The sequence below is a fragment of the Capra hircus genome, unplaced genomic scaffold (assembly GCF_001704415.2).
Source record: "Capra hircus breed San Clemente unplaced genomic scaffold, ASM170441v1, whole genome shotgun sequence".
Lineage (NCBI taxonomy): Eukaryota > Metazoa > Chordata > Mammalia > Artiodactyla > Bovidae > Capra > Capra hircus.
In genome coordinates this window covers 430,416-438,155 of record NW_017189530.1, presented here as the reverse complement: position 1 = coordinate 438,155, position 7,740 = coordinate 430,416, and positions in this window count along the sequence as shown.

Below are 7,740 nucleotides of genomic sequence, written 5' to 3'. Positions count from 1 at the left end.
GGGACTGGAAATCAAAACAAGATGAACTTGAGGGTGTGCCCTGGGCTCACCTAGGGGAGGGTGTGTCTGGGTCCTGCAGCCCCGCTGCTCCTCCCCTTCCAAGGACCCCTCCCAAGACTTGCTTGCATTATCTGTTTAAACCCCCTAAAGCCCATTTTACAGAGAAGCCTCGAGCCCGTGGCCTGGGCATGGTGGCAGCCGAGACAGGGCAGAAGGGTTCCTTTAAGGACCAGAGCCCCGAACTGTGATTTCCTGGTTCATTTTCACAACCACCCTGGAGACCGCTCTGTGAGAGGGGGACCTCCCGACAGTCACAAGGCCCAGAAGTAAGTCAAAGTGAAAGTGTTAGTCACTTACTTGTGTCTGACTCTTTGTGACCCCATGGAGTGCAGCCTGGCAGGCTTCTCTGTCCATGGGATTCTCCAGGCAAGAATACTAGAGTGGGTAGCCTTTCCCTTTTCCAGGGGATCTTCCCAACCCAGGAATCGAACTCAGGCCTCCTGCATTGCAGGTGGGTTCTTTACTGTGTGAGCCATCAGGGAAGCCCAGAGAAGTAACTGAGTGGGGATTCAAACCTGCAAAATTCTGCCTCCAGTTTCCATGGGCACTCTGATGCCATCTGACTGACCTCAAGGTTGCAGCTAGGAGGACCCCTTCCCAGGACTCCTCCCCAGGCTTCCTCTCCGGGAGCCTCACGTCTCACATCCACAGAAGGAGAGAGGCAAGTGGAACCCGGAGGCGGTGGAGGGGCAGGGGAGGAGGGGAAGAATGCAGCTACCGTGAGGGCTGGGCCTGCCCTTGGGCCTGGCTCAGGAGTGCCCAGCTTTTCCAAAAAGAAAATCCAAAGGCCCTTGTGGGCCCTGCTGCTCCCCACACCGCCGCTCTGGAGGCAGCATGGCCGGAGAACTCTCCTGGCTCTCCGTGGGGCAGTGCATCAGATGCTTAGGGCTGTGGGCCTTTGGAGTCCAATGTCCCTTCAGCTTTTTGACCTGCTCCCGTGTTCTTGCTGCCCCGCTGTGTGACCTCCCAGAGCTCCTTGACCTCTCTGAGCACTCATTCCCTCTGTAAGGTTTCAAGGAAGTGTGACTACACAGTGCCCAGAGCAAGCTCCCTGCCAGCTCACCCATTTCAGTGCTAGATCAGGAAACAGGCCTGAGAGGCAGGTAATTGGCTGAGGCTGGCAGGGTGCCAGGGTGGAGCCAGCCCAGGGGCCTTCTGAGCTTCCTGGGGCTCACCCAGATGCCTCGTGGCAGGTGGGCAGATGCCTCAGAGACCTGGATGTCCATCCAGGCTCTGCCACTTCTTGCCTGAGGGACCATGGCTGGTTCTCTTCCAGGGTGTATTGCAGCATCGGTCTCGCAGGGTTGGGACCCTGTCAGCCCAGGACCCTGGGCTGGGTGTGTAGTAGGCGCACCGAGGTCTGTGTACACTCCAGTCTCCCCATCCAGGGCTTGGCCCGGACTTTCATAGGCTTCCCGGAGTCTGAAGAGGTGGCCTGGCTCAAAGGCCTCCAGGCTGCAGCGTGTTGGGGACGACACAGAAATGACACGTGCTGCACTCAGCGCTGATGCTTGCCACACATTACTTTCTGTTTCTGCTTCTTGTCTGTCTTTTTGGCCACCCCATGCAGCTCATGGAATCTTAGTTTCCCCACCAGGGATTGAACCTGTGCCCTTGGCAGTGAGAGCTCCAAGTCCTAACCACTGGTCCACCAGGGTTATTTAAACCAGGCATTTGATATATGAGCGGTCTCAGTCCCATTGGATTCAGAGTTCTGCTCAAGGCAGTAGGCTGGTTAGTGGGCCCCACACCACCCCTGGTTTTGTCCACTCACTACTAACCTTATCTAATCCTTTGGCCTCTGCTGAGCGGTTCCTCCTCCAGGAAGCCCTCCCTGACTCTCCAGGCTGGGCTTGGGCAACCCGGGACCCTGCAGCTCTGATCATACCACCCAGCGCCTCTCCTTCTGGAGCAGGTACGTGTCTGGTACACGTGTTCCTGCCCAGAGTGGGCTAAGAGGAGGAGTAAGTGAAAGTCCCTCCACAGAAAGGAGGGACAGGGACCCGGGGCCAGGCAGGCAGGGGACAAAGGGCATGGCCTCCCCGGGCCACCTGGCCTGCCTGTATCCTCCATTCAGGTACCACCTGGCAGCAAGGGCGAGGACCCCAGGCTCCAGGCTGCCTGCTGGGGCCCTGGGCAGGGGCCTCAGGCTGGGCCAGGGGTGAGGCTCCGGCCAGTAGAGAGGCGCTGGTGGGATCCTAACCTGTGGAACCCACACGCACGCACAGGCACGCACACGCATACACATGCAGGCACAGACACACGGAGACACACGCACACACGCAGCATACACATATACACATGCGCACAGGCACACGCGTACACACACACGTGCACACATGCACACACAGGTGCACACACACACCCTGCACACACAGGCACACACATATACGCATGCACACAGGCACACGCGCACACTCGCACACGTGCACACATACAATGCAGGCACAGACACGGAGACACACGCACACACGCAGCATACACATATACACATGCGCACAGGCACACGCGTACACACACACGTGCACACATGCACACATGCACACACACCCATGCACACACGCAGGCACACACATATACGCATGCGCACAGGCACACGCGTACACACACACGTGCACACATACACATGCAGGCACAGACACACACGGAGACACACGCACACACGCAGGCACACGCGTACAATCACATGCACACGTACACATGCAGGCACACACACACCCTGCACACACATGCACACACACACAGGCACACACGCACACACATGCACACGCAGGCGCACACATGCACTTGGCTGCTTCTAGCCCGGCCACCTGTGTGGCTGTAAGCTCAGGAACTCTACTTACATCTGGCTCTTCCCTGCCCTTGCCCCGGCGCCACGTGGCTCCTGGGGGACGCAGCTGGACCTGTGGCCCCACCCGTTTGCATCCAGTCTTTAATGTCGTGACCCCATGACTGACCCCGCTGCTCCTCAGGGTGTGGCACCGGGCAGCACCTGGGGCCTTTACAGCTCAGGCCGTGCTGCTTGGAGCACAGCTGTCTAGCCACGAGCCCCCCACAGGACCCTCAAATTGAACTTCCCCTCCCCCCACCAGCCTCCCTTCCGTGATCAACCTTCCTGTGTTGCTCCTGGTGCAGGAAGACAGACAGGCGGCCCTCTCACTCACACAGGCTTTCCCCAGGTAAGTGCGCAGACAACCTTGGCCCCATCTTGCAGGTGGGCAAACTGAGGCTCAGAGAAGCCTCCACCCTTTTTGCTGCCCTCATGTTTTCCGTTCTCTTTTCTCCTGGTGTGTGCTTGTTTTTTGTTTTCTGGGCTGTGCTGTGAGGCTTATGGAATCTTAGTCCCCTGACCAGCGATCAAGCCCAGGCTGTCAGCAGTGAAAGCCTGGAATCTCAACCACCGGACCTCCAGGGAATTCCTGATACTCTAGTTTCTCATCCTGGGTTCCTGTGAACGCTAATGTACCGTGGGAGATGCCCCTGGGCAGTGGCGAGTATCAAGAACACAGGCAATTTTGGCTCCAGGGGTCCTCTGTGAGAGGAGAGGTGGATGAGGGGGATGGGGGAGGTGAGACACCAGGATGGTCCTGGTGGTCGTGGAGCCACAGGGATCATGTCTTCATGGGACCCCTAGGCACAGCTCTGCTAGACAGAGGCTGAGGCCCCCGAGGCTCAGCGGAAGCAGCTGGCTCACCTGGGTACGTGGGCAGCTGGGGCAAAGCCAGTCAGCTCAGGGCTTTGGGAGGGGCTCCGCAGCCTGGCCGATCTGTCACAGCCCCTAGGAGGGTGGTCAACAGTCAGGGGAGGAGGGCAGGCTGCTGCCAAGGAGCAGGACCCCAGCTCGAGCCCCTGGGAGCCCCACGGCACCATCCCGTCACTGCCCGTGCTGGTGCCACCCGAGGGCCATCAGAGGAACATGGTGGAGTGGCTGAGCAAGCGGGGGCCTCATCCATCTCCCGCTATTAAAGGTGTGCAGTGATTGTCCAGCGAGCTGCAGACACCCCTGCGGACTCTGAACTCAGGAGCCTGACTGCTTTCCTTGGGTCTCAGCTTTCTTGCCTAAAACACGAAAGGGACGGATCATATAGGCAATTTTCAAAGGTGGCTCCCTCGTGCCTCTGGGGTCCTGGCAAATACTGTAGGGTGGGAAGGACGTGCCGGAGCTGACCACTCACTCACGTCATTTGTCAGGCTGTAAAGGAGGACTTCCCCCTGTGGCTCAATCGGTAAAGAATCTGCCTGCAGTGAAGGAGATCAGGGTTCGATCCCTGGGTTGGGAAGATCCTCTGGAGAAGGGAATGGCAACCTACTCCAGTCTTCTTGCCTGGAGAATCCCATGGATAGAGGGGCCTGGTGGGCTGCAGTTCATGGGGTCGCAGAGCCGGACACGACTCTGCCTAACGCAGCACGAAGAGGACGTTGGTTTACAGGTGTTTTTAAGGAGGCAGACTGGGGGTTCCCTCACGGTCCAGTGGTTGGGACTCTGGTGTGCTTCCGCCGCAGGGGGCACAGGTTCAGTCCCGGGTCAGGGGAACTAACATCCCACAAGCTCGTGGTGTGGCCAAAGGAAGACAAGAAGGCGCGCTGCTGGTAAGACTGAGAACCTCGGGGTTAGAGAGCCTTCTGTCTGTCGGCGGCCCCACTGCCCCAGCGCCCCCTGGTTCCCCGATCCGGAGAGGGGTCCTGTGGCCCTTGTGTCTGGCTCCGCCCCACACCTGCAGCCCCGTGCTCCGTGTCTGTGACCACTGGGCTGGGTGGCCATGGGGCCTGGGGCTGCTTCTGCTCATCTGCCCTCTGCCCGCCATGCCCTGAGCCGCTTGGGGCACTCGACCTTCCTGAGGGTCCCGCGCTGCCTCCTGAGAGCCCATCGGGGGCTTTAGGCTTCCAGTCCCTGTGGCTGCAGTCGCCCCAGCTTCCCAGCCCGCTTCTCTTACTTGTGGGTCGTCATTCCAAAGTCTTCTCAGCATCTGAGACAGAGCCCAGGGCCGAGTCCGGGCCCGGGGAACGCGTGGCTGGAGAAGATGAGGCCCGCCAGCTGGGGAGGCGGGCGTCCTGCCGCAGTTCACGGTCTAGGGTCAGCATGTGTCGCTCAGTCATGCTAAGTCACATGCGACTCTTCTCAGCCCCCTGGACTGGGGCAGACAGAGGCGTTCAACACAGATGTGGCAAAGGAACATGGTAGCGAGCTCCCAGTGTGCCCTTGGGCCGGGAGCCAGAGGTGCGGTGCTGACCGGGAGAGGAGCCCATCCCAGCCGGGCAGGAGAGCCCAGGCTGCCCAGAGCGGGGACCCTGACTCCAGATGGAAGGACCTGCCGCGCCCTCAGCCCCTTCCCTCGGGGCTTCCTGCTGCAGGTCACGGGACTGCACGCGGCACCACCCCATCCTGAGGGTGTGTACCTTCTCCAGGTCAACTCCCGGGCCCACCGGTCCACCCCCTCAGCGGGCAGGGGCAGCGGGTGCCAGCCTCCAGCTCTCTGGCTGCAGCCCCCTGGCCACCCTGGGCTGGACTCTGTCTCGGCGGTCCTGGCCCTGCTGCCCCCGCCCCCTTGTGCCCCCCGAGGGGGACCGGCCCATCCCCACCAGCACGGGACGGGCCTCGTTCCTGAATCCTCACCACAGTCGGGAGGCTGGCGCTGTCCTCTCCGGAGGGGGAAACTGCCCGGGTCCCATGAGGCCCCAGGCGACCCGAGCCTGGCGCTGCCAGAGGCAGCCCGCGGGCTCTGACCGCCTGGGCATCACTGGGATACCCAAGCCGCTGTCTCCTGAGGACCCTGCGGCCATCAGCAGCAGCGTCTTGACTTTTAGCTCTCACTGTTGCCAGGACAGACCCACCCTCCGTCTTCGGCATCTGCATCCCTCTCTGCTCTGGGCCCCTCCCAGACACCATCTTCCTGTGCAGCCGGAAGCCCGAGGAGGCCTGGTCCAGCCCCCCCATGGACACCTGGCAGAACCTGCGGTCCAGACATTCGGCACTCGCCCTCATCAAGTGTTGGCTGAGCACCCTGCCTGGTCCAGGCAGAGGATGGGGGCAGGCGCTGAGTTAGTCTCCTTATTCACTAAGCACAGAGATCCTGCAGTGGCGTTTGCGAAGGCAGGATGGTGGATGGATGGAAGGAAGGAAGGGGGGATGGAGGGAGGGGGGAGGGAGGGAAAGGGGGGCCCTTTGGCTTGACCGTGTTTCCCAGACCTTGTCCACCCCTCGCAGTCCGGCAGCAGACTTGGACGGGACCCCTTTGGTGACTAGGGGGCTGATGACAGCGTGACTGACCGCTTGAGCCTCAGTTTCTCCCTCGGTCAGTGGGGCTGCAAGAGTTGCGACTTCAGTGGGTGTTTGCGGGTGTCAAAGGCAGGCTCGCGTGTGGACACCGGCGGGAGCCCGCCCACTGCAGGCGGTCAGGCTCGACAAGCAGGGGGGCACGGCTTGTGCTGCAGGCTGACTGGCACTTGCCCGGCGGATAAGACGGCGTTGGGCCAGGGAAGGAGCGAGGCAGCGTGGGCAGAGACCGGGCCCAGACCGCAGGCACCTCCCGGTCCCCTGTCTGAGCCTGCACGCCTCACCAAACCCCCCAACGCCCCTGTCAATTTCCTGGCTGCCTCCCCAGGGTGTGGTGAGGAAGGAGAGGAGGAAGGGGTCGCTCTTCTTAAGAAGCGTTTCTGCGTTTGACTGCCCGGGTCTTAGTCGCAGCCCACCACGGCATCTGCCGTCTTCCTTCCGGCATACGACCTCTTAGTCTCTGCACACGAGATCTCGGTTCTCCAACCAGGATCCAACCCATCCAACCTGCAGTGGAGCGCAGAGGCTTACCCACTGGACCACAGGGAAGTCCCACGCTGGCGAATGTGCAGGACCGCCCACCGTGCGCCAGCCCTGGGGGAGGCAAAGGCTCTGCTTTCTCCTTTCTCCCTTCTCCCTCCCGGTGTGAAGCCGGGGCTCTCAGGACCTGTCCACCTCCAGGGCCCTTTTCCTCTGCTCATGAGACACCCACTGCTCTTAGCGTGGAGAAGAGCGCCTTCCCAGGCCTCCGTGATCTGCGGCGCACCCTGGGCTTGGCCTGCACTGCCGCCGGGGGTCCCAACGGCCATCACCTTGGCCTGGATGACTCCCCTCCTTCCCCATCCCTACCACATCCTCCGTCCTCCAGCCAGAAAACTCTCTTTACACCCAGGCATCTGATCTGACCCTGGGGTCACCCTTCCGACCTCAGGGCCGCTCCTTTCCACCCTTCGGGGCCCTGCGTTGCTTGGAGGGGCGGGGTGGGGCTGGCACCCAGCCTGGGACAGAGTCGGGCTCGGCTCCTCGCTGGCCGCACTACCTTGGGGGTAAACGCTTGGCCTCCACTTCTGTCTGTTTCCTAAGAGTGTTACTTAACGTTGTTTGCTCAGCGAGGATCCTGCCCCACCCGCCCCCGTGGGAAGCAGGTCCTGCACACCCCCTTCCCCATCGCATAGGCGCTGATTGGTGTCTGAAAGAATCCCGGTCCTCCTGCACACCTCCCGCGGCCAGGCCCGCCGGGCACCCACTGTGTGCCACGGCCTGATTCCGCCGCGTCTCCTAGCGCCGCCGCCCCCGGCACCCGCGGAGCGGGTGAGGGGCGGGGCGGGCTGGGTCCCCGCGCGCGCCCGTGCGTCCCTGCGCGCGCCCGCGCCGTGCCCGCGCACAGCGGGCGCCGCGGCCGCGCG